The sequence below is a fragment of the Globicephala melas genome, unplaced genomic scaffold (genome assembly GCF_963455315.2).
Source record: "Globicephala melas unplaced genomic scaffold, mGloMel1.2 SCAFFOLD_172, whole genome shotgun sequence".
Classification (NCBI taxonomy): Eukaryota; Metazoa; Chordata; class Mammalia; order Artiodactyla; family Delphinidae; genus Globicephala; species Globicephala melas.
This window is the reverse complement of record NW_027207344.1, coordinates 535,542-560,036: the sequence shown is the minus strand read 5'-3', so window position 1 is coordinate 560,036 and position 24,495 is coordinate 535,542. Positions and strand designations below refer to the sequence as shown.

General features: G+C 69.5%; 13 non-coding genes across 13 annotated transcripts; all 13 read left to right on the top strand.

Annotated features, from left to right (window-relative positions):
* Positions 1-664: 664 nt before the first annotated feature.
* On the top strand, positions 665-783 carry LOC132596313 (5S ribosomal RNA). The gene has a single exon (XR_009562412.1). It is a non-coding gene; the product is annotated as a 5S ribosomal RNA (ribosomal RNA).
* Positions 784-1,715: 932 nt separating this feature from the next.
* Positions 1,716-1,834, top strand: LOC132596311 (5S ribosomal RNA). Its single transcript, XR_009562410.1, has one exon. It is a non-coding gene; the product is annotated as a 5S ribosomal RNA (ribosomal RNA).
* A 2,695-nt stretch (positions 1,835-4,529) lies between these two features.
* LOC132596310 (5S ribosomal RNA) lies at positions 4,530-4,648 on the top strand. Its single transcript, XR_009562409.1, has one exon. It is a non-coding gene; the product is annotated as a 5S ribosomal RNA (ribosomal RNA).
* A 932-nt stretch (positions 4,649-5,580) lies between these two features.
* On the top strand, positions 5,581-5,699 carry LOC132596309 (5S ribosomal RNA). Its single transcript, XR_009562408.1, has one exon. It is a non-coding gene; the product is annotated as a 5S ribosomal RNA (ribosomal RNA).
* Positions 5,700-6,631: 932 nt separating this feature from the next.
* On the top strand, positions 6,632-6,750 carry LOC132596308 (5S ribosomal RNA). Its single transcript, XR_009562407.1, has one exon. It is a non-coding gene; the product is annotated as a 5S ribosomal RNA (ribosomal RNA).
* Positions 6,751-9,446: 2,696 nt separating this feature from the next.
* On the top strand, positions 9,447-9,565 carry LOC132596307 (5S ribosomal RNA). Its single transcript, XR_009562406.1, has one exon. It is a non-coding gene; the product is annotated as a 5S ribosomal RNA (ribosomal RNA).
* A 932-nt stretch (positions 9,566-10,497) lies between these two features.
* LOC132596306 (5S ribosomal RNA) lies at positions 10,498-10,616 on the top strand. The gene has a single exon (XR_009562405.1). It is a non-coding gene; the product is annotated as a 5S ribosomal RNA (ribosomal RNA).
* Positions 10,617-11,548: 932 nt separating this feature from the next.
* On the top strand, positions 11,549-11,667 carry LOC132596305 (5S ribosomal RNA). The gene has a single exon (XR_009562404.1). It is a non-coding gene; the product is annotated as a 5S ribosomal RNA (ribosomal RNA).
* A 2,696-nt stretch (positions 11,668-14,363) lies between these two features.
* LOC132596304 (5S ribosomal RNA) lies at positions 14,364-14,482 on the top strand. The gene has a single exon (XR_009562403.1). It is a non-coding gene; the product is annotated as a 5S ribosomal RNA (ribosomal RNA).
* Positions 14,483-17,178: 2,696 nt separating this feature from the next.
* Positions 17,179-17,297, top strand: LOC132596303 (5S ribosomal RNA). The gene has a single exon (XR_009562402.1). It is a non-coding gene; the product is annotated as a 5S ribosomal RNA (ribosomal RNA).
* A 2,697-nt stretch (positions 17,298-19,994) lies between these two features.
* On the top strand, positions 19,995-20,113 carry LOC132596302 (5S ribosomal RNA). The gene has a single exon (XR_009562401.1). It is a non-coding gene; the product is annotated as a 5S ribosomal RNA (ribosomal RNA).
* A 2,696-nt stretch (positions 20,114-22,809) lies between these two features.
* Positions 22,810-22,928, top strand: LOC132596300 (5S ribosomal RNA). Its single transcript, XR_009562399.1, has one exon. It is a non-coding gene; the product is annotated as a 5S ribosomal RNA (ribosomal RNA).
* A 932-nt stretch (positions 22,929-23,860) lies between these two features.
* LOC132596299 (5S ribosomal RNA) lies at positions 23,861-23,979 on the top strand. Its single transcript, XR_009562398.1, has one exon. It is a non-coding gene; the product is annotated as a 5S ribosomal RNA (ribosomal RNA).
* Positions 23,980-24,495: the final 516 nt, after the last annotated feature.

Below are 24,495 nucleotides of genomic sequence, written 5' to 3'. Positions count from 1 at the left end.
CCCTCGACCTGCACCTGGCCGCCCCCACCGGCTCCCAACCCCGGCGCCGCCACCTGTGTGCCGGTGTGTCCCTCCACAGCTCCCTCCGACAAAAGCCCCCCCCCACCCCGCCCCTCTGGCGTGTCACCGCGGCCGGGTGCGGGAGCGGGATCGAGGGCAGGGGCCGCTTCCCCGGGCCTGCCGGCCACCAGGGGCGGGGTCCTGAGCTCGGCGGGGGGTGTGGGGGCAAGGGTGGCCTTGCCGGGGCTGAGGGGCCGTGGCGACTCAATGGTGGCTCCCGGTGGCTTCGGGCCAGCTGCTGTCGGGCAGGAGGGCCGGCCCGGGCTGCGGCCGGGCTGCGCCTAGGGCCGCGTGGGCGGGCAGGGCCGATGCCCAAGGGACCGCGGGCCCCGGGCCCTGAAGCCTCCGGGGCCACGTCCCTGTGAGCGACGTGCGGGATCTTGGGCGGGGCGCCAAGCGCCGAAGGGTTTGCTGGGTCACGGCCGCCCTGGGCTGGGAGGTGGTCGCCAAACCCTCCGCCGCCGCCCGATACCCGAGACCTCCGTTGCCCCTGCCTGGGCGGGCGAGGGGGCCCTGCCGGGGCGGGCCGGCCGCCAGGCTGGCGTTAAGGCGCCAGCGCCAGCGAAACTGGGCCTCAAGAGGCCGCCCGCGGCCCCCCGCCCCCGTCTACGGCCATACCACCCTGAACGCGCCCGATCTCGTCTGATCTCGGAAGCTAAGCAGGGTCGGGCCTGGTTAGTACTTGGATGGGAGACCGCCTGGGAATACCGGGTGCTGTAGGCTTTTTGCCTCCCGCTCCGCCCGCCTTCTCCTTTACTCGCCCGCGGCGGGGGCCGCCGGCTCCGCCCCCGCCGGGCCCCGCTGCAGGCCCCACCTCCTCAGGCCCCTCCCACCACGGCGCGCGCCGGCGGGGTCGCTCCCCGCCGGCCCGGCCGGCCAGGCGGCCAGAAGGCGGCCCTGGAAGGCAGGCGCACCCCAGACGCTCCCGGGGTGGCTGGCCCGGACCCAGACTCCGCCGCGGGCCCAGTTGCCGTCCTTTCGGCCCGCGAGCCCCTCGACCTGCACCTGGCCGCCCCCACCGGCGCCCAGCCCCGGCGCCGCCACCTGTGTGCCGGTGTGTCCCTCCACAGCTCCCTCCGACAAAAGCCCCCCCCCACCCCGCCCCTCTGGCGTGTCACCGCGGCCGGGTGCGGGAGCGGGATCGAGGGCAGGGGCCGCTTCCCCGGGCCTGCCGGCCACCAGGGGCGGGGTCCTGAGCTCGGCGGGGGGTGTGGGGGCAAGGGTGGCCTTGCCGGGGCTGAGGGGCCGTGGCGACTCATTGGTGGCTCCCGGTGGCTTCGGGCCAGCTGCTGTCGGGCAGGAGGGCCGGCCCGGGCTGCGGCCGGGCTGCGCCTAGGGCCGCGTGGGCGGGCAGGGCCGATGCCCAAGGGACCGCGGGCCCCGGGCCCTGAAGCCTCCGGGGCCACGTCCCTGTGAGCGACGTGCGGGATCTTGGGCGGGGCGCCAAGCGCCGAAGGGTTTGCTGGGTCACGGCCGCCCTGGGCTGGGAGGTGGTCGCCAAACCCTCCGCCGCCGCCCGATACCCGAGACCTCCGTTGCCCCTGCCTGGGCGGGCGAGGGGGCCCTGCCGGGGCGGGCCGGCCGCCAGGCTGGCGTTAAGGCGCCAGCGCCAGCGAAACTGGGCCTCAAGAGGCCGCCCGCGGCCCCCCGCCCCCGTCTACGGCCATACCACCCTGAACGCGCCCGATCTCGTCTGATCTCGGAAGCTAAGCAGGGTCGGGCCTGGTTAGTACTTGGATGGGAGACCGCCTGGGAATACCGGGTGCTGTAGGCTTTTTGCCTCCCGCTCCGCCCGCCTTCTCCTTTACTCGCCCGCGGCTGGGGGGCCGCCGGCTCCGCCCCCGCCGAGCCCCGCTGCAGGCAGTAGTCAAGGTGGGTTTACCTGCCCGAGCAGGAAGCTTGGGCGATGGCAGAAGTGGGAAGAAACTCTTGAGCACAGGTTCTTGGGATCCACGGAGCAGCGCATGCACATGCGATGGGTGCCTACACAGCTGGCTTGCTTGTCTGTGGGGAAAGGCGAGATGGGTCAGGGCCTGGGTTCCTGAGGGGCTGAGAATCAAGGCAGGGATAGAAGAAAGGGGACAGGCCCACATCCCCTGAACCCACGCCGGCGCCCACTCACCTTTGTGGAAAATACGATTGAAAAGTGCCCGCAAGAATCTCTTCAGATGCCTCCAGAGTTGAGGCAAGAAGGGGAGGGGGGAGGCCGGGAGCAGGGTGAGCCCTGAAATCCAACCCTTGTCCCGGTCACACCCCAGCAGCCCTCCCACCTCAGCCCCTTCAAGACCCCAGGGCTCCCCCAACCGCGCTGCACAGATCCTGCCCTGACCATAGTCACCATGTTGATCCCCACGTTGAGCAAGATGAAGCTGACCGGGATCAGAAGAATTGAGTATCCTTGCTCCTGGCATTTCCTGGGGATGGGGCCAGTGAACGGCTCGGCTCGGTAGTAGTTTCGCTCACCCATGGCCGTTGGTCCCAGGACTGCCTGGGCCCTCTGCCCTCCAGTTTTAACTGGGAGCCAGACTGGGTCATAATGGGGCAGGTGGTGAGGTCACAGTGAGGGAGGGGGATGAAAAGGAGGGCCCAGAGTGGCATTCCCTGGTAACCAGGGTCAGGTAAGCTGAGCCTGGACAGTCAAACAGGGCCCGGTGGCCGGCATACATCCCCTCGAGCGGTCATTCATTCGCTCACCGCCCGCTGACTCACTTGTTCAAATGACACATTGCGTCTCTTGGCCCCTCTTGAGACTAGGAAGACCTTGGCCTCAGAGGCCTGCTGAAGGCCTGGCTGGAGTCCAGAGCCTCAGCCTTCTTCATGCCCTTCACTGGGCCTGGAGCTGGACCTGCCCAGATGTGGAACCTCCCAGTTTGGAAGCAACTTCTTGTATGAGGCTCTCTGTGGACAGGGACAGCTGAGACACAGAGGAGGTGCCCAGAGACCAGGGGTTTGGAGTCTGCAGCTGCAGATGTACTTAGTGCATGGTATAGGACCAGGAGGGGCCTGCTGGCAGAACTGTGGCCACTAAACCAAAGGGACCCTCAGGCCAAGAAGGGGACACTGGCTTCTTATTGCAGGAAGCCAAGCGCAGGGACCCAGGCTGGCAGAAGGAGTGGCGCTTCCAAGCCACAGACCACCAATGTTTCCTGGACTCTGGCGCTCTTTATTCCTCTCTCCATGCCCTGCCGCCCCCTGCCCCTGCCCCCACTTGCTGCTGGTAAGTTCATTTTCCCAGTCTGGCTCCCGTGCAGAGAGGGCCTGGAGGCCGAGGTGGAAGGTAGCAGCGAGTTGGCCCGCGCTTGGCCCTCCTGCGGTTGCCGCTTCAGCACCAGACTGTCATACACCTGGTAGTTGGCATTGCCTCCCGGGTTCCGGCTGAGTGGCATGAAGGTGGGCGGGGGTGGAGGGTGCTCGGTAGCCTGGACGTCGGGCAGGAGGTGAGAGGGGCGGAGGAGCAGCGCTGAGCTGGGAGCCGGGGCCCGCTGGTCCGAGGCCTCGGCCAGTACCGTGAGGGAGGCGGAGGTGGCCACAGGGCGCCGCAAGGGCAGGATCTCAGCCCATTCGGCCGCCGGGTGCCGCACCTCGTGGGGATCGCGGGAGTAATCCAAGTGTCCCGTGGAGGGATGCAGGCTGCGGTTGGACTCGCTGTGAGCACAGCTGGGGAGGCTACGTCTCTGGGCCGGTGGGGTGTCGCGCTACCAGGCGTCGGGCCGGTAGACCCGAGGCAACAGAGCGGATGGAGGCTCAGAGCCCTCCAGACCCAGACTCCGCCATGGGCCCAGTTGCCGTCCTTTCGGCCCGCGAGCCCCTCGACCTGCACCTGGCCGCCCCCACCGGCGCCCAGCCCCGGCGCCGCCACCTGTGTGCCGGTGTGTCCCTCCACAGCTCCCTCCGACAAAAGCCCCCCCCACCCCGCCCCTCTGGCGTGTCACCGCGGCCGGGTGCGGGAGCGGGATCGAGGGCAGGGGCCGCTTCCCCGGGCCTGCCGGCCACCAGGGGCGGGGTCCTGAGCTCGGCGGGGGGTGTGGGGGCAAGGGTGGCCTTGCCGGGGCTGAGGGGCCGTGGCGACTCAATGGTGGCTCCCGGTGGCTTCGGGCCAGCTGCTGTCGGGCAGGAGGGCCGGCCCGGGCTGCGGCCGGGCTGCGCCTAGGGCCGCGTGGGCGGGCAGGGCCGATGCCCAAGGGACCGCGGGCCCCGGGCCCTGAAGCCTCCGGGGCCACGTCCCTGTGAGCGACGTGCGGGATCTTGGGCGGGGCGCCAAGCGCCGAAGGGTTTGCTGGGTCACGGCCGCCCTGGGCTGGGAGGTGGTCGCCAAACCCTCCGCCGCCGCCCGATACCCGAGACCTCCGTTGCCCCTGCCTGGGCGGGCGAGGGGGCCCTGCCGGGGCGGGCCGGCCGCCAGGCTGGCGTTAAGGCGCCAGCGCCAGCGAAACTGGGCCTCAAGAGGCCGCCCGCGGCCCCCCGCCCCCGTCTACGGCCATACCACCCTGAACGCGCCCGATCTCGTCTGATCTCGGAAGCTAAGCAGGGTCGGGCCTGGTTAGTACTTGGATGGGAGACCGCCTGGGAATACCGGGTGCTGTAGGCTTTTTGCCTCCCGCTCCGCCCGCCTTCTCCTTTACTCGCCCGCGGCGGGGGCCGCCGGCTCCGCCCCCGCCGGGCCCCGCTGCAGGCCCCACCTCCTCAGGCCCCTCCCACCACGGCGCGCGCCGGCGGGGTCGCTCCCCGCCGGCCCGGCCGGCCAGGCGGCCAGAAGGCGGCCCTGGAAGGCAGCCGCACCCCAGACGCTCCCGGGGTGGCTGGCCCGGACCCAGACTCCGCCGCGGGCCCAGTTGCCGTCCTTTCGGCCCGCGAGCCCCTCGACCTGCACCTGGCCGCCCCCACCGGCGCCCAGCCCCGGCGCCGCCACCTGTGTGCCGGTGTGTCCCTCCACAGCTCCCTCCGACAAAAGCCCCCCCCCACCCCGCCCCTCTGGCGTGTCACCGCGGCCGGGTGCGGGAGCGGGATCGAGGGCAGGGGCCGCTTCCCCGGGCCTGCCGGCCACCAGGGGCGGGGTCCTGAGCTCGGCGGGGGGTGTGGGGGCAAGGGTGGCCTTGCCGGGGCTGAGGGGCCGTGGCGACTCAATGGTGGCTCCCGGTGGCTTCGGGCCAGCTGCTGTCGGGCAGGAGGGCCGGCCCGGGCTGCGGCCGGGCTGCGCCTAGGGCCGCGTGGGCGGGCAGGGCCGATGCCCAAGGGACCGCGGGCCCCGGGCCCTGAAGCCTCCGGGGCCACGTCCCTGTGAGCGACGTGCGGGATCTTGGGCGGGGCGCCAAGCGCCGAAGGGTTTGCTGGGTCACGGCCGCCCTGGGCTGGGAGGTGGTCGCCAAACCCTCCGCCGCCGCCCGATACCCGAGACCTCCGTTGCCCCTGCCTGGGCGGGCGAGGGGGCCCTGCCGGGGCGGGCCGGCCGCCAGGCTGGCGTTAAGGCGCCAGCGCCAGCGAAACTGGGCCTCAAGAGGCCGCCCGCGGCCCCCCGCCCCCGTCTACGGCCATACCACCCTGAACGCGCCCGATCTCGTCTGATCTCGGAAGCTAAGCAGGGTCGGGCCTGGTTAGTACTTGGATGGGAGACCGCCTGGGAATACCGGGTGCTGTAGGCTTTTTGCCTCCCGCTCCGCCCGCCTTCTCCTTTACTCGCCCGCGGCGGGGGCCGCCGGCTCCGCCCCCGCCGGGCCCCGCTGCAGGCCCCACCTCCTCAGGCCCCTCCCACCACGGCGCGCGCCGGCGGGGTCGCTCCCCGCCGGCCCGGCCGGCCAGGCGGCCAGAAGGCGGCCCTGGAAGGCAGGCGCACCCCAGACGCTCCCGGGGTGGCTGGCCCGGACCCAGACTCCGCCGCGGGCCCAGTTGCCGTCCTTTCGGCCCGCGAGCCCCTCGACCTGCACCTGGCCGCCCCCACCGGCGCCCAGCCCCGGCGCCGCCACCTGTGTGCCGGTGTGTCCCTCCACAGCTCCCTCCGACAAAAGCCCCCCCCCACCCCGCCCCTCTGGCGTGTCACCGCGGCCGGGTGCGGGAGCGGGATCGAGGGCAGGGGCCGCTTCCCCGGGCCTGCCGGCCACCAGGGGCGGGGTCCTGAGCTCGGCGGGGGGTGTGGGGGCAAGGGTGGCCTTGCCGGGGCTGAGGGGCCGTGGCGACTCATTGGTGGCTCCCGGTGGCTTCGGGCCAGCTGCTGTCGGGCAGGAGGGCCGGCCCGGGCTGCGGCCGGGCTGCGCCTAGGGCCGCGTGGGCGGGCAGGGCCGATGCCCAAGGGACCGCGGGCCCCGGGCCCTGAAGCCTCCGGGGCCACGTCCCTGTGAGCGACGTGCGGGATCTTGGGCGGGGCGCCAAGCGCCGAAGGGTTTGCTGGGTCACGGCCGCCCTGGGCTGGGAGGTGGTCGCCAAACCCTCCGCCGCCGCCCGATACCCGAGACCTCCGTTGCCCCTGCCTGGGCGGGCGAGGGGGCCCTGCCGGGGCGGGCCGGCCGCCAGGCTGGCGTTAAGGCGCCAGCGCCAGCGAAACTGGGCCTCAAGAGGCCGCCCGCGGCCCCCCGCCCCCGTCTACGGCCATACCACCCTGAACGCGCCCGATCTCGTCTGATCTCGGAAGCTAAGCAGGGTCGGGCCTGGTTAGTACTTGGATGGGAGACCGCCTGGGAATACCGGGTGCTGTAGGCTTTTTGCCTCCCGCTCCGCCCGCCTTCTCCTTTACTCGCCCGCGGCGGGGGGGCCGCCGGCTCCGCCCCCGCCGAGCCCCGCTGCAGGCAGTAGTCAAGGTGGGTTTACCTGCCCGAGCAGGAAGCTTGGGCGATGGCAGAAGTGGGAAGAAACTCTTGAGCACAGGTTCTTGGGATCCACGGAGCAGCGCATGCACATGCGATGGGTGCCTACACAGCTGGCTTGCTTGTCTGTGGGGAAAGGCGAGATGGGTCAGGGCCTGGGTTCCTGAGGGGCTGAGAATCAAGGCAGGGATAGAAGAAAGGGGACAGGCCCACATCCCCTGAACCCACGCCGGCGCCCACTCACCTTTGTGGAAAATACGATTGAAAAGTGCCCGCAAGAATCTCTTCAGATGCCTCCAGAGTTGAGGCAAGAAGGGGAGGGGGGAGGCCGGGAGCAGGGTGAGCCCTGAAATCCAACCCTTGTCCCGGTCACACCCCAGCAGCCCTCCCACCTCAGCCCCTTCAAGACCCCAGGGCTCCCCCAACCGCGCTGCACAGATCCTGCCCTGACCATAGTCACCATGTTGATCCCCACGTTGAGCAAGATGAAGCTGACCGGGATCAGAAGAATTGAGTATCCTTGCTCCTGGCATTTCCTGGGGATGGGGCCAGTGAACGGCTCGGCTCGGTAGTAGTTTCGCTCACCCATGGCCGTTGGTCCCAGGACTGCCTGGGCCCTCTGCCCTCCAGTTTTAACTGGGAGCCAGACTGGGTCATAATGGGGCAGGTGGTGAGGTCACAGTGAGGGAGGGGGATGAAAAGGAGGGCCCAGAGTGGCATTCCCTGGTAACCAGGGTCAGGTAAGCTGAGCCTGGACAGTCAAACAGGGCCCGGTGGCCGGCATACATCCCCTCGAGCGGTCATTCATTCGCTCACCGCCCGCTGACTCACTTGTTCAAATGACACATTGCGTCTCTTGGCCCCTCTTGAGACTAGGAAGACCTTGGCCTCAGAGGCCTGCTGAAGGCCTGGCTGGAGTCCAGAGCCTCAGCCTTCTTCATGCCCTTCACTGGGCCTGGAGCTGGACCTGCCCAGATGTGGAACCTCCCAGTTTGGAAGCAACTTCTTGTATGAGGCTCTCTGTGGACAGGGACAGCTGAGACACAGAGGAGGTGCCCAGAGACCAGGGGTTTGGAGTCTGCAGCTGCAGATGTACTTAGTGCATGGTATAGGACCAGGAGGGGCCTGCTGGCAGAACTGTGGCCACTAAACCAAAGGGACCCTCAGGCCAAGAAGGGGACACTGGCTTCTTATTGCAGGAAGCCAAGCGCAGGGACCCAGGCTGGCAGAAGGAGTGGCGCTTCCAAGCCACAGACCACCAATGTTTCCTGGACTCTGGCGCTCTTTATTCCTCTCTCCATGCCCTGCCGCCCCCTGCCCCTGCCCCCACTTGCTGCTGGTAAGTTCATTTTCCCAGTCTGGCTCCCGTGCAGAGAGGGCCTGGAGGCCGAGGTGGAAGGTAGCAGCGAGTTGGCCCGCGCTTGGCCCTCCTGCGGTTGCCGCTTCAGCACCAGACTGTCATACACCTGGTAGTTGGCATTGCCTCCCGGGTTCCGGCTGAGTGGCATGAAGGTGGGCGGGGGTGGAGGGTGCTCGGTAGCCTGGACGTCGGGCAGGAGGTGAGAGGGGCGGAGGAGCAGCGCTGAGCTGGGAGCCGGGGCCCGCTGGTCCGAGGCCTCGGCCAGTACCGTGAGGGAGGCGGAGGTGGCCACAGGGCGCCGCAAGGGCAGGATCTCAGCCCATTCGGCCGCCGGGTGCCGCACCTCGTGGGGATCGCGGGAGTAATCCAAGTGTCCCGTGGAGGGATGCAGGCTGCGGTTGGACTCGCTGTGAGCACAGCTGGGGAGGCTACGTCTCTGGGCCGGTGGGGTGTCGCGCTACCAGGCGTCGGGCCGGTAGACCCGAGGCAACAGAGCGGATGGAGGCTCAGAGCCCTCCAGACCCAGACTCCGCCATGGGCCCAGTTGCCGTCCTTTCGGCCCGCGAGCCCCTCGACCTGCACCTGGCCGCCCCCACCGGCGCCCAGCCCCGGCGCCGCCACCTGTGTGCCGGTGTGTCCCTCCACAGCTCCCTCCGACAAAAGCCCCCCCCCACCCCGCCCCTCTGGCGTGTCACCGCGGCCGGGTGCGGGAGCGGGATCGAGGGCAGGGGCCGCTTCCCCGGGCCTGCCGGCCACCAGGGGCGGGGTCCTGAGCTCGGCGGGGGGTGTGGGGGCAAGGGTGGCCTTGCCGGGGCTGAGGGGCCGTGGCGACTCAATGGTGGCTCCCGGTGGCTTCGGGCCAGCTGCTGTCGGGCAGGAGGGCCGGCCCGGGCTGCGGCCGGGCTGCGCCTAGGGCCGCGTGGGCGGGCAGGGCCGATGCCCAAGGGACCGCGGGCCCCGGGCCCTGAAGCCTCCGGGGCCACGTCCCTGTGAGCGACGTGCGGGATCTTGGGCGGGGCGCCAAGCGCCGAAGGGTTTGCTGGGTCACGGCCGCCCTGGGCTGGGAGGTGGTCGCCAAACCCTCCGCCGCCGCCCGATACCCGAGACCTCCGTTGCCCCTGCCTGGGCGGGCGAGGGGGCCCTGCCGGGGCGGGCCGGCCGCCAGGCTGGCGTTAAGGCGCCAGCGCCAGCGAAACTGGGCCTCAAGAGGCCGCCCGCGGCCCCCCGCCCCCGTCTACGGCCATACCACCCTGAACGCGCCCGATCTCGTCTGATCTCGGAAGCTAAGCAGGGTCGGGCCTGGTTAGTACTTGGATGGGAGACCGCCTGGGAATACCGGGTGCTGTAGGCTTTTTGCCTCCCGCTCCGCCCGCCTTCTCCTTTACTCGCCCGCGGCGGGGGCCGCCGGCTCCGCCCCCGCCGGGCCCCGCTGCAGGCCCCACCTCCTCAGGCCCCTCCCACCACGGCGCGCGCCGGCGGGGTCGCTCCCCGCCGGCCCGGCCGGCCAGGCGGCCAGAAGGCGGCCCTGGAAGGCAGCCGCACCCCAGACGCTCCCGGGGTGGCTGGCCCGGACCCAGACTCCGCCGCGGGCCCAGTTGCCGTCCTTTCGGCCCGCGAGCCCCTCGACCTGCACCTGGCCGCCCCCACCGGCGCCCAGCCCCGGCGCCGCCACCTGTGTGCCGGTGTGTCCCTCCACAGCTCCCTCCGACAAAAGCCCCCCCCCACCCCGCCCCTCTGGCGTGTCACCGCGGCCGGGTGCGGGAGCGGGATCGAGGGCAGGGGCCGCTTCCCCGGGCCTGCCGGCCACCAGGGGCGGGGTCCTGAGCTCGGCGGGGGGTGTGGGGGCAAGGGTGGCCTTGCCGGGGCTGAGGGGCCGTGGCGACTCAATGGTGGCTCCCGGTGGCTTCGGGCCAGCTGCTGTCGGGCAGGAGGGCCGGCCCGGGCTGCGGCCGGGCTGCGCCTAGGGCCGCGTGGGCGGGCAGGGCCGATGCCCAAGGGACCGCGGGCCCCGGGCCCTGAAGCCTCCGGGGCCACGTCCCTGTGAGCGACGTGCGGGATCTTGGGCGGGGCGCCAAGCGCCGAAGGGTTTGCTGGGTCACGGCCGCCCTGGGCTGGGAGGTGGTCGCCAAACCCTCCGCCGCCGCCCGATACCCGAGACCTCCGTTGCCCCTGCCTGGGCGGGCGAGGGGGCCCTGCCGGGGCGGGCCGGCCGCCAGGCTGGCGTTAAGGCGCCAGCGCCAGCGAAACTGGGCCTCAAGAGGCCGCCCGCGGCCCCCCGCCCCCGTCTACGGCCATACCACCCTGAACGCGCCCGATCTCGTCTGATCTCGGAAGCTAAGCAGGGTCGGGCCTGGTTAGTACTTGGATGGGAGACCGCCTGGGAATACCGGGTGCTGTAGGCTTTTTGCCTCCCGCTCCGCCCGCCTTCTCCTTTACTCGCCCGCGGCGGGGGCCGCCGGCTCCGCCCCCGCCGGGCCCCGCTGCAGGCCCCACCTCCTCAGGCCCCTCCCACCACGGCGCGCGCCGGCGGGGTCGCTCCCCGCCGGCCCGGCCGGCCAGGCGGCCAGAAGGCGGCCCTGGAAGGCAGCCGCACCCCAGACGCTCCCGGGGTGGCTGGCCCGGACCCAGACTCCGCCGCGGGCCCAGTTGCCGTCCTTTCGGCCCGCGAGCCCCTCGACCTGCACCTGGCCGCCCCCACCGGCGCCCAGCCCCGGCGCCGCCACCTGTGTGCCGGTGTGTCCCTCCACAGCTCCCTCCGACAAAAGCCCCCCCCCACCCCGCCCCTCTGGCGTGTCACCGCGGCCGGGTGCGGGAGCGGGATCGAGGGCAGGGGCCGCTTCCCCGGGCCTGCCGGCCACCAGGGGCGGGGTCCTGAGCTCGGCGGGGGGTGTGGGGGCAAGGGTGGCCTTGCCGGGGCTGAGGGGCCGTGGCGACTCATTGGTGGCTCCCGGTGGCTTCGGGCCAGCTGCTGTCGGGCAGGAGGGCCGGCCCGGGCTGCGGCCGGGCTGCGCCTAGGGCCGCGTGGGCGGGCAGGGCCGATGCCCAAGGGACCGCGGGCCCCGGGCCCTGAAGCCTCCGGGGCCACGTCCCTGTGAGCGACGTGCGGGATCTTGGGCGGGGCGCCAAGCGCCGAAGGGTTTGCTGGGTCACGGCCGCCCTGGGCTGGGAGGTGGTCGCCAAACCCTCCGCCGCCGCCCGATACCCGAGACCTCCGTTGCCCCTGCCTGGGCGGGCGAGGGGGCCCTGCCGGGGCGGGCCGGCCGCCAGGCTGGCGTTAAGGCGCCAGCGCCAGCGAAACTGGGCCTCAAGAGGCCGCCCGCGGCCCCCCACCCCCGTCTACGGCCATACCACCCTGAACGCGCCCGATCTCGTCTGATCTCGGAAGCTAAGCAGGGTCGGGCCTGGTTAGTACTTGGATGGGAGACCGCCTGGGAATACCGGGTGCTGTAGGCTTTTTGCCTCCCGCTCCGCCCGCCTTCTCCTTTACTCGCCCGCGGCTGGGGGGCCGCCGGCTCCGCCCCCGCCGAGCCCCGCTGCAGGCAGTAGTCAAGGTGGGTTTACCTGCCCGAGCAGGAAGCTTGGGCGATGGCAGAAGTGGGAAGAAACTCTTGAGCACAGGTTCTTGGGATCCACGGAGCAGCGCATGCACATGCGATGGGTGCCTACACAGCTGGCTTGCTTGTCTGTGGGGAAAGGCGAGATGGGTCAGGGCCTGGGTTCCTGAGGGGCTGAGAATCAAGGCAGGGATAGAAGAAAGGGGACAGGCCCACATCCCCTGAACCCACGCCGGCGCCCACTCACCTTTGTGGAAAATACGATTGAAAAGTGCCCGCAAGAATCTCTTCAGATGCCTCCAGAGTTGAGGCAAGAAGGGGAGGGGGGAGGCCGGGAGCAGGGTGAGCCCTGAAATCCAACCCTTGTCCCGGTCACACCCCAGCAGCCCTCCCACCTCAGCCCCTTCAAGACCCCAGGGCTCCCCCAACCGCGCTGCACAGATCCTGCCCTGACCATAGTCACCATGTTGATCCCCACGTTGAGCAAGATGAAGCTGACCGGGATCAGAAGAATTGAGTATCCTTGCTCCTGGCATTTCCTGGGGATGGGGCCAGTGAACGGCTCGGCTCGGTAGTAGTTTCGCTCACCCATGGCCGTTGGTCCCAGGACTGCCTGGGCCCTCTGCCCTCCAGTTTTAACTGGGAGCCAGACTGGGTCATAATGGGGCAGGTGGTGAGGTCACAGTGAGGGAGGGGGATGAAAAGGAGGGCCCAGAGTGGCATTCCCTGGTAACCAGGGTCAGGTAAGCTGAGCCTGGACAGTCAAACAGGGCCCGGTGGCCGGCATACATCCCCTCGAGCGGTCATTCATTCGCTCACCGCCCGCTGACTCACTTGTTCAAATGACACATTGCGTCTCTTGGCCCCTCTTGAGACTAGGAAGACCTTGGCCTCAGAGGCCTGCTGAAGGCCTGGCTGGAGTCCAGAGCCTCAGCCTTCTTCATGCCCTTCACTGGGCCTGGAGCTGGACCTGCCCAGATGTGGAACCTCCCAGTTTGGAAGCAACTTCTTGTATGAGGCTCTCTGTGGACAGGGACAGCTGAGACACAGAGGAGGTGCCCAGAGACCAGGGGTTTGGAGTCTGCAGCTGCAGATGTACTTAGTGCATGGTATAGGACCAGGAGGGGCCTGCTGGCAGAACTGTGGCCACTAAACCAAAGGGACCCTCAGGCCAAGAAGGGGACACTGGCTTCTTATTGCAGGAAGCCAAGCGCAGGGACCCAGGCTGGCAGAAGGAGTGGCGCTTCCAAGCCACAGACCACCAATGTTTCCTGGACTCTGGCGCTCTTTATTCCTCTCTCCATGCCCTGCCGCCCCCTGCCCCTGCCCCCACTTGCTGCTGGTAAGTTCATTTTCCCAGTCTGGCTCCCGTGCAGAGAGGGCCTGGAGGCCGAGGTGGAAGGTAGCAGCGAGTTGGCCCGCGCTTGGCCCTCCTGCGGTTGCCGCTTCAGCACCAGACTGTCATACACCTGGTAGTTGGCATTGCCTCCCGGGTTCCGGCTGAGTGGCATGAAGGTGGGCGGGGGTGGAGGGTGCTCGGTAGCCTGGACGTCGGGCAGGAGGTGAGAGGGGCGGAGGAGCAGCGCTGAGCTGGGAGCCGGGGCCCGCTGGTCCGAGGCCTCGGCCAGTACCGTGAGGGAGGCGGAGGTGGCCACAGGGCGCCGCAAGGGCAGGATCTCAGCCCATTCGGCCGCCGGGTGCCGCACCTCGTGGGGATCGCGGGAGTAATCCAAGTGTCCCGTGGAGGGATGCAGGCTGCGGTTGGACTCGCTGTGAGCACAGCTGGGGAGGCTACGTCTGTGGGCCGGTGGGGTGTCGCGCTACCAGGCGTCGGGCCGGTAGACCCGAGGCAACAGAGCGGATGGAGGCTCAGAGCCCTCCAGACCCAGACTCCGCCATGGGCCCAGTTGCCGTCCTTTCGGCCCGCGAGCCCCTCGACCTGCACCTGGCCGCCCCCACCGGCGCCCAGCCCCGGCGCCGCCACCTGTGTGCCGGTGTGTCCCTCCACAGCTCCCTCCGTCAAAAGCCCCCCCCCACCCCGCCCCTCTGGCGTGTCACCGCGGCCGGGTGCGGGAGCGGGATCGAGGGCAGGGGCCGCTTCCCCGGGCCTGCCGGCCACCAGGGGCGGGGTCCTGAGCTCGGCGGGGGGTGTGGGGGCAAGGGTGGCCTTGCCGGGGCTGAGGGGCCGTGGCGACTCAATGGTGGCTCCCGGTGGCTTCGGGCCAGCTGCTGTCGGGCAGGAGGGCCGGCCCGGGCTGCGGCCGGGCTGCGCCTAGGGCCGCGTGGGCGGGCAGGGCCGATGCCCAAGGGACCGCGGGCCCCGGGCCCTGAAGCCTCCGGGGCCACGTCCCTGTGAGCGACGTGCGGGATCTTGGGCGGGGCGCCAAGCGCCGAAGGGTTTGCTGGGTCACGGCCGCCCTGGGCTGGGAGGTGGTCGCCAAACCCTCCGCCGCCGCCCGATACCCGAGACCTCCGTTGCCCCTGCCTGGGCGGGCGAGGGGGCCCTGCCGGGGCGGGCCGGCCGCCAGGCTGGCGTTAAGGCGCCAGCGCCAGCGAAACTGGGCCTCAAGAGGCCGCCCGCGGCCCCCCGCCCCCGTCTACGGCCATACCACCCTGAACGCGCCCGATCTCGTCTGATCTCGGAAGCTAAGCAGGGTCGGGCCTGGTTAGTACTTGGATGGGAGACCGCCTGGGAATACCGGGTGCTGTAGGCTTTTTGCCTCCCGCTCCGCCCGCCTTCTCCTTTACTCGCCCGCGGCGGGGGGGCCGCCGGCTCCGCCCCCGCCGAGCCCCGCTGCAGGCAGTAGTCAAGGTGGGTTTACCTGCCCGAGCAGGAAGCTTGGGCGATGGCAGAAGTGGGAAGAAACTCTTGAGCACAGGTTCTTGGGATCCACGGAGCAGCGCATGCACATGCGATGGGTGCCTACACAGCTGGCTTGCTTGTCTGTGGGGAAAGGCGAGATGGGTCAGGGCCTGGGTTCCTGAGGGGCTGAGAATCAAGGCAGGGATAGAAGAAAGGGGACAGGCCCACATCCCCTGAACCCACGCCGGCGCCCACTCACCTTTGTGGAAAATACGATTGAAAAGTGCCCGCAAGAATCTCTTCAGATGCCTCCAGAGTTGAGGCAAGAAGGGGAGGGGGGAGGCCGGGAGCAGGGTGAGCCCTGAAATCCAACCCTTGTCCCGGTCACACCCCAGCAGCCCTCCCACCTCAGCCCCTTCAAGACCCCAGGGCTCCCCCAACCGCGCTGCACAGATCCTGCCCTGACCATAGTCACCATGTTGATCCCCACGTTGAGCAAGATGAAGCTGACCGGGATCAGAAGAATTGAGTATCCTTGCTCCTGGCATTTCCTGGGGATGGGGCCAGTGAACGGCTCGGCTCGGTAGTAGTTTCGCTCACCCATGGCCGTTGGTCCCAGGACTGCCTGGGCCCTCTGCCCTCCAGTTTTAACTGGGAGCCAGACTGGGTCATAATGGGGCAGGTGGTGAGGTCACAGTGAGGGAGGGGGATGAAAAGGAGGGCCCAGAGTGGCATTCCCTGGTAACCAGGGTCAGGTAAGCTGAGCCTGGACAGTCAAACAGGGCCCGGTGGCCGGCATACATCCCCTCGAGCGGTCATTCATTCGCTCACCGCCCGCTGACTCACTTGTTCAAATGACACATTGCGTCTCTTGGCCCCTCTTGAGACTAGGAAGACCTTGGCCTCAGAGGCCTGCTGAAGGCCTGGCTGGAGTCCAGAGCCTCAGCCTTCTTCATGCCCTTCACTGGGCCTGGAGCTGGACCTGCCCAGATGTGGAACCTCCCAGTTTGGAAGCAACTTCTTGTATGAGGCTCTCTGTGGACAGGGACAGCTGAGACACAGAGGAGGTGCCCAGAGACCAGGGGTTTGGAGTCTGCAGCTGCAGATGTACTTAGTGCATGGTATAGGACCAGGAGGGGCCTGCTGGCAGAACTGTGGCCACTAAACCAAAGGGACCCTCAGGCCAAGAAGGGGACACTGGCTTCTTATTGCAGGAAGCCAAGCGCAGGGACCCAGGCTGGCAGAAGGAGTGGCGCTTCCAAGCCACAGACCACCAATGTTTCCTGGACTCTGGCGCTCTTTATTCCTCTCTCCATGCCCTGCCGCCCCCTGCCCCTGCCCCCACTTGCTGCTGGTAAGTTCATTTTCCCAGTCTGGCTCCCGTGCAGAGAGGGCCTGGAGGCCGAGGTGGAAGGTAGCAGCGAGTTGGCCCGCGCTTGGCCCTCCTGCGGTTGCCGCTTCAGCACCAGACTGTCATACACCTGGTAGTTGGCATTGCCTCCCGGGTTCCGGCTGAGTGGCATGAAGGTGGGTGGGGGTGGAGGGTGCTCGGTAGCCTGGACGTCGGGCAGGAGGTGAGAGGGGCGGAGGAGCAGCGCTGAGCTGGGAGCCGGGGCCCGCTGGTCCGAGGCCTCGGCCAGTACCGTGAGGGAGGCGGAGGTGGCCACAGGGCGCCGCAAGGGCAGGATCTCAGCCCATTCGGCCGCCGGGTGCCGCACCTCGTGGGGATCGCGGGAGTAATCCAAGTGTCCCGTGGAGGGATGCAGGCTGCGGTTGGACTCGCTGTGAGCACAGCTGGGGAGGCTACGTCTGTGGGCCGGTGGGGTGTCGCGCTACCAGGCGTCGGGCCGGTAGACCCGAGGCAACAGAGCGGATGGAGGCTCAGAGCCCTCCAGACCCAGACTCCGCCATGGGCCCAGTTGCCGTCCTTTCGGCCCGCGAGCCCCTCGACCTGCACCTGGCCGCCCCCACCGGCGCCCAGCCCCGGCGCCGCCACCTGTGTGCCGGTGTGTCCCTCCACAGCTCCCTCCGTCAAAAGCCCCCCCCCACCCCGCCCCTCTGGCGTGTCACCGCGGCCGGGTGCGGGAGCGGGATCGAGGGCAGGGGCCGCTTCCCCGGGCCTGCCGGCCACCAGGGGCGGGGTCCTGAGCTCGGCGGGGGGTGTGGGGGCAAGGGTGGCCTTGCCGGGGCTGAGGGGCCGTGGCGACTCAATGGTGGCTCCCGGTGGCTTCGGGCCAGCTGCTGTCGGGCAGGAGGGCCGGCCCGGGCTGCGGCCGGGCTGCGCCTAGGGCCGCGTGGGCGGGCAGGGCCGATGCCCAAGGGACCGCGGGCCCCGGGCCCTGAAGCCTCCGGGGCCACGTCCCTGTGAGCGACGTGCGGGATCTTGGGCGGGGCGCCAAGCGCCGAAGGGTTTGCTGGGTCACGGCCGCCCTGGGCTGGGAGGTGGTCGCCAAACCCTCCGCCGCCGCCCGATACCCGAGACCTCCGTTGCCCCTGCCTGGGCGGGCGAGGGGGCCCTGCCGGGGCGGGCCGGCCGCCAGGCTGGCGTTAAGGCGCCAGCGCCAGCGAAACTGGGCCTCAAGAGGCCGCCCGCGGCCCCCCGCCCCCGTCTACGGCCATACCACCCTGAACGCGCCCGATCTCGTCTGATCTCGGAAGCTAAGCAGGGTCGGGCCTGGTTAGTACTTGGATGGGAGACCGCCTGGGAATACCGGGTGCTGTAGGCTTTTTGCCTCCCGCTCCGCCCGCCTTCTCCTTTACTCGCCCGCGGCTGGGGGGCCGCCGGCTCCGCCCCCGCCGAGCCCCGCTGCAGGCAGTAGTCAAGGTGGGTTTACCTGCCCGAGCAGGAAGCTTGGGCGATGGCAGAAGTGGGAAGAAACTCTTGAGCACAGGTTCTTGGGATCCACGGAGCAGCGCATGCACATGCGATGGGTGCCTACACAGCTGGCTTGCTTGTCTGTGGGGAAAGGCGAGATGGGTCAGGGCCTGGGTTCCTGAGGGGCTGAGAATCAAGGCAGGGATAGAAGAAAGGGGACAGGCCCACATCCCCTGAACCCACGCCGGCGCCCACTCACCTTTGTGGAAAATACGATTGAAAAGTGCCCGCAAGAATCTCTTCAGATGCCTCCAGAGTTGAGGCAAGAAGGGGAGGGGGGAGGCCGGGAGCAGGGTGAGCCCTGAAATCCAACCCTTGTCCCGGTCACACCCCAGCAGCCCTCCCACCTCAGCCCCTTCAAGACCCCAGGGCTCCCCCAACCGCGCTGCACAGATCCTGCCCTGACCATAGTCACCATGTTGATCCCCACGTTGAGCAAGATGAAGCTGACCGGGATCAGAAGAATTGAGTATCCTTGCTCCTGGCATTTCCTGGGGATGGGGCCAGTGAACGGCTCGGCTCGGTAGTAGTTTCGCTCACCCATGGCCGTTGGTCCCAGGACTGCCTGGGCCCTCTGCCCTCCAGTTTTAACTGGGAGCCAGACTGGGTCATAATGGGGCAGGTGGTGAGGTCACAGTGAGGGAGGGGGATGAAAAGGAGGGCCCAGAGTGGCATTCCCTGGTAACCAGGGTCAGGTAAGCTGAGCCTGGACAGTCAAACAGGGCCCGGTGGCCGGCATACATCCCCTCGAGCGGTCATTCATTCGCTCACCGCCCGCTGACTCACTTGTTCAAATGACACATTGCGTCTCTTGGCCCCTCTTGAGACTAGGAAGACCTTGGCCTCAGAGGCCTGCTGAAGGCCTGGCTGGAGTCCAGAGCCTCAGCCTTCTTCATGCCCTTCACTGGGCCTGGAGCTGGACCTGCCCAGATGTGGAACCTCCCAGTTTGGAAGCAACTTCTTGTATGAGGCTCTCTGTGGACAGGGACAGCTGAGACACAGAGGAGGTGCCCAGAGACCAGGGGTTTGGAGTCTGCAGCTGCAGATGTACTTAGTGCATGGTATAGGACCAGGAGGGGCCTGCTGGCAGAACTGTGGCCACTAAACCAAAGGGACCCTCAGGCCAAGAAGGGGACACTGGCTTCTTATTGCAGGAAGCCAAGCGCAGGGACCCAGGCTGGCAGAAGGAGTGGCGCTTCCAAGCCACAGACCACCAATGTTTCCTGGACTCTGGCGCTCTTTATTCCTCTCTCCATGCCCTGCCGCCCCCTGCCCCTGCCCCCACTTGCTGCTGGTAAGTTCATTTTCCCAGTCTGGCTCCCGTGCAGAGAGGGCCTGGAGGCCGAGGTGGAAGGTAGCAGCGAGTTGGCCCGCGCTTGGCCCTCCTGCGGTTGCCGCTTCAGCACCAGACTGTCATACACCTGGTAGTTGGCATTGCCTCCCGGGTTCCGGCTGAGTGGCATGAAGGTGGGCGGGGGTGGAGGGTGCTCGGTAGCCTGGACGTCGGGCAGGAGGTGAGAGGGGCGGAGGAGCAGCGCTGAGCTGGGAGCCGGGGCCCGCTGGTCCGAGGCCTCGGCCAGTACCGTGAGGGAGGCGGAGGTGGCCACAGGGCGCCGCAAGGGCAGGATCTCAGCCCATTCGGCCGCCGGGTGCCGCACCTCGTGGGGATCGCGGGAGTAATCCAAGTGTCCCGTGGAGGGATGCAGGCTGCGGTTGGACTCGCTGTGAGAACAGCTGGGGAGGCTACGTCTGTGGGCCGGTGGGGTGTCGCGCTACCAGGCGTCGGGCCGGTAGACCCGAGGCACCAGAGCGGATGGAGGCTCAGAGCCCTCCAGACCCAGACTCCGCCATGGGCCCAGTTGCCGTCCTTTCGGCCCGCGAGCCCCTCGACCTGCACCTGGCCGCCCCCACCGGCGCCCAGCCCCGGCGCCGCCACCTGTGTGCCGGTGTGTCCCTCCACAGCTCCCTCCGACAAAAGCCCCACCCCCACCCCGCCCCTCTGGCGTGTCACCGCGGCCGGGTGCGGGAGCGGGATCGAGGGCAGGGGCCGCTTCCCCGGGCCTGCCGGCCACCAGGGGCGGGGTCCTGAGCTCGGCGGGGGGTGTGGGGGCAAGGGTGGCCTTGCCGGGGCTGAGGGGCCGTGGCGACTCAATGGTGGCTCCCGGTGGCTTCGGGCCAGCTGCTGTCGGGCAGGAGGGCCGGCCCGGGCTGCGGCCGGGCTGCGCCTAGGGCCGCGTGGGCGGGCAGGGCCGATGCCCAAGGGACCGCGGGCCCCGGGCCCTGAAGCCTCCGGGGCCACGTCCCTGTGAGCGACGTGCGGGATCTTGGGCGGGGCGCCAAGCGCCGAAGGGTTTGCTGGGTCACGGCCGCCCTGGGCTGGGAGGTGGTCGCCAAACCCTCCGCCGCCGCCCGATACCCGAGACCTCCGTTGCCCCTGCCTGGGCGGGCGAGGGGGCCCTGCCGGGGCGGGCCGGCCGCCAGGCTGGCGTTAAGGCGCCAGCGCCAGCGAAACTGGGCCTCAAGAGGCCGCCCGCGGCCCCCCGCCCCCGTCTACGGCCATACCACCCTGAACGCGCCCGATCTCGTCTGATCTCGGAAGCTAAGCAGGGTCGGGCCTGGTTAGTACTTGGATGGGAGACCGCCTGGGAATACCGGGTGCTGTAGGCTTTTTGCCTCCCGCTCCGCCCGCCTTCTCCTTTACTCGCCCGCGGCGGGGGGGCCGCCGGCTCCGCCCCCGCCGAGCCCCGCTGCAGGCAGTAGTCAAGGTGGGTTTACCTGCCCGAGCAGGAAGCTTGGGCGATGGCAGAAGTGGGAAGAAACTCTTGAGCACAGGTTCTTGGGATCCACGGAGCAGCGCATGCACATGCGATGGGTGCCTACACAGCTGGCTTGCTTGTCTGTGGGGAAAGGCGAGATGGGTCAGGGCCTGGGTTCCTGAGGGGCTGAGAATCAAGGCAGGGATAGAAGAAAGGGGACAGGCCCACATCCCCTGAACCCACGCCGGCGCCCACTCACCTTTGTGGAAAATACGATTGAAAAGTGCCCGCAAGAATCTCTTCAGATGCCTCCAGAGTTGAGGCAAGAAGGGGAGGGGGGAGGCCGGGAGCAGGGTGAGCCCTGAAATCCAACCCTTGTCCCGGTCACACCCCAGCAGCCCTCCCACCTCAGCCCCTTCAAGACCCCAGGGCTCCCCCAACCGCGCTGCACAGATCCTGCCCTGACCATAGTCACCATGTTGATCCCCACGTTGAGCAAGATGAAGCTGACCGGGATCAGAAGAATTGAGTATCCTTGCTCCTGGCATTTCCTGGGGATGGGGCCAGTGAACGGCTCGGCTCGGTAGTAGTTTCGCTCACCCATGGCCGTTGGTCCCAGGACTGCCTGGGCCCTCTGCCCTCCAGTTTTAACTGGGAGCCAGACTGGGTCATAATGGGGCAGGTGGTGAGGTCACAGTGAGGGAGGGGGATGAAAAGGAGGGCCCAGAGTGGCATTCCCTGGTAACCAGGGTCAGGTAAGCTGAGCCTGGACAGTCAAACAGGGCCCGGTGGCCGGCATACATCCCCTCGAGCGGTCATTCATTCGCTCACCGCCCGCTGACTCACTTGTTCAAATGACACATTGCGTCTCTTGGCCCCTCTTGAGACTAGGAAGACCTTGGCCTCAGAGGCCTGCTGAAGGCCTGGCTGGAGTCCAGAGCCTCAGCCTTCTTCATGCCCTTCACTGGGCCTGGAGCTGGACCTGCCCAGATGTGGAACCTCCCAGTTTGGAAGCAACTTCTTGTATGAGGCTCTCTGTGGACAGGGACAGCTGAGACACAGAGGAGGTGCCCAGAGACCAGGGGTTTGGAGTCTGCAGCTGCAGATATACTTAGTGCATGGTATAGGACCAGGAGGGGCCTGCTGGCAGAACTGTGGCCACTAAACCAAAGGGACCCTCAGGCCAAGAAGGGGACACTGGCTTCTTATTGCAGGAAGCCAAGCGCAGGGACCCAGGCTGGCAGAAGGAGTGGCGCTTCCAAGCCACAGACCACCAATGTTTCCTGGACTCTGGCGCTCTTTATTCCTCTCTCCATGCCCTGCCGCCCCCTGCCCCTGCCCCCACTTGCTGCTGGTAAGTTCATTTTCCCAGTCTGGCTCCCGTGCAGAGAGGGCCTGGAGGCCGAGGTGGAAGGTAGCAGCGAGTTGGCCCGCGCTTGGCCCTCCTGCGGTTGCCGCTTCAGCACCAGACTGTCATACACCTGGTAGTTGGCATTGCCTCCCGGGTTCCGGCTGAGTGGCATGAAGGTGGGCGGGGGTGGAGGGTGCTCGGTAGCCTGGACGTCGGGCAGGAGGTGAGAGGGGCGGAGGAGCAGCGCTGAGCTGGGAGCCGGGGCCCGCTGGTCCGAGGCCTCGGCCAGTACCGTGAGGGAGGCGGAGGTGGCCACAGGGCGCCGCAAGGGCAGGATCTCAGCCCATTCGGCCGCCGGGTGCCGCACCTCGTGGGGATCGCGGGAGTAATCCAAGTGTCCCGTGGAGGGATGCAGGCTGCGGTTGGACTCGCTGTGAGCACAGCTGGGGAGGCTACGTCTCTGGGCCGGTGGGGTGTCGCGCTACCAGGCGTCGGGCCGGTAGACCCGAGGCAACAGAGCGGATGGAGGCTCAGAGCCCTCCAGACCCAGACTCCGCCATGGGCCCAGTTGCCGTCCTTTCGGCCCGCGAGCCCCTCGACCTGCACCTGGCCGCCCCCACCGGCGCCCAGCCCCGGCGCCGCCACCTGTGTGCCGGTGTGTCCCTCCACAGCTCCCTCCGACAAAAGCCCCCCCCCACCCCGCCCCTCTGGCGTGTCACCGCGGCCGGGTGCGGGAGCGGGATCGAGGGCAGGGGCCGCTTCCCCGGGCCTGCCGGCCACCAGGGGCGGGGTCCTGAGCTCGGCGGGGGGTGTGGGGGCAAGGGTGGCCTTGCCGGGGCTGAGGGGCCGTGGCGACTCATTGGTGGCTCCCGGTGGCTTCGGGCCAGCTGCTGTCGGGCAGGAGGGCCGGCCCGGGCTGCGGCCGGGCTGCGCCTAGGGCCGCGTGGGCGGGCAGGGCCGATGCCCAAGGGACCGCGGGCCCCGGGCCCTGAAGCCTCCGGGGCCACGTCCCTGTGAGCGACGTGCGGGATCTTGGGCGGGGCGCCAAGCGCCGAAGGGTTTGCTGGGTCACGGCCGCCCTGGGCTGGGAGGTGGTCGCCAAACCCTCCGCCGCCGCCCGATACCCGAGACCTCCGTTGCCCCTGCCTGGGCGGGCGAGGGGGCCCTGCCGGGGCGGGCCGGCCGCCAGGCTGGCGTTAAGGCGCCAGCGCCAGCGAAACTGGGCCTCAAGAGGCCGCCCGCGGCCCCCCGCCCCCGTCTACGGCCATACCACCCTGAACGCGCCCGATCTCGTCTGATCTCGGAAGCTAAGCAGGGTCGGGCCTGGTTAGTACTTGGATGGGAGACCGCCTGGGAATACCGGGTGCTGTAGGCTTTTTGCCTCCCGCTCCGCCCGCCTTCTCCTTTACTCGCCCGCGGCGGGGGCCGCCGGCTCCGCCCCCGCCGGGCCCCGCTGCAGGCCCCACCTCCTCAGGCCCCTCCCACCACGGCGCGCGCCGGCGGGGTCGCTCCCCGCCGGCCCGGCCGGCCAGGCGGCCAGAAGGCGGCCCTGGAAGGCAGGCGCACCCCAGACGCTCCCGGGGTGGCTGGCCCGGACCCAGACTCCGCCGCGGGCCCAGTTGCCGTCCTTTCGGCCCGCGAGCCCCTCGACCTGCACCTGGCCGCCCCCACCGGCGCCCAGCCCCGGCGCCGCCACCTGTGTGCCGGTGTGTCCCTCCACAGCTCCCTCTGACAAAAGCCCCCCCCCACCCCGCCCCTCTGGCGTGTCACCGCGGCCGGGTGCGGGAGCGGGATCGAGGGCAGGGGCCGCTTCCCCGGGCCTGCCGGCCACCAGGGGCGGGGTCCTGAGCTCGGCGGGGGGTGTGGGGGCAAGGGTGGCCTTGCCGGGGCTGAGGGGCCGTGGCGACTCAATGGTGGCTCCCGGTGGCTTCGGGCCAGCTGCTGTCGGGCAGGAGGGCCGGCCCGGGCTGCGGCCGGGCTGCGCCTAGGGCCGCGTGGGCGGGCAGGGCCGATGCCCAAGGGACCGCGGGCCCCGGGCCCTGAAGCCTCCGGGGCCACGTCCCTGTGAGCGACGTGCGGGATCTTGGGCGGGGCGCCAAGCGCCGAAGGGTTTGCTGGGTCACGGCCGCCCTGGGCTGGGAGGTGGTCGCCAAACCCTCCGCCGCCGCCCGATACCCGAGACCTCCGTTGCCCCTGCCTGGGCGGGCGAGGGGGCCCTGCCGGGGCGGGCCGGCCGCCAGGCTGGCGTTAAGGCGCCAGCGCCAGCGAAACTGGGCCTCAAGAGGCCGCCCGCGGCCCCCCGCCCCCGTCTACGGCCATACCACCCTGAACGCGCCCGATCTCGTCTGATCTCGGAAGCTAAGCAGGGTCGGGCCTGGTTAGTACTTGGATGGGAGACCGCCTGGGAATACCGGGTGCTGTAGGCTTTTTGCCTCCCGCTCCGCCCGCCTTCTCCTTTACTCGCCCGCGGCGGGGTCGCCGGCTCCGCCCCCGCCGGGCCCCGCTGCAGGCCCCACCTCCTCAGGCCCCTCCCACCACGGCGCGCGCCGGCGGGGTCGCTCCCCGCCGGCCCGGCCGGCCAGGCGGCCAGAAGGCGGCCCTGGAAGGCAGGCGCACCCCAGACGCTCCCGGGGTGGCTGGCCCGGACCCAGACTCCGCCGCGGGCCCAGTTGCCGTCCTTTCGGCCCGCGAGCCCCTCGACCTGCACCTGGCCGCCCCCACCGGCGCCCAGCCCCGGCGCCGCCACCTGTGTGCCGGTGTGTCCCTCCACAGCTCCCTCTGACAAAAGCCCCCCCCCACCCCGCCCCTCTGGCGTGTCACCGCGGCCGGGTGCGGGAGCGGGATCGAGGGCAGGGGCCGCTTCCCCGGGCCTGCCGGCCACCAGGGGCGGGGTCCTGAGCTCGGCGGGGGGTGTGGGGGCAAGGGTGGCCTTGCCGGGGCTG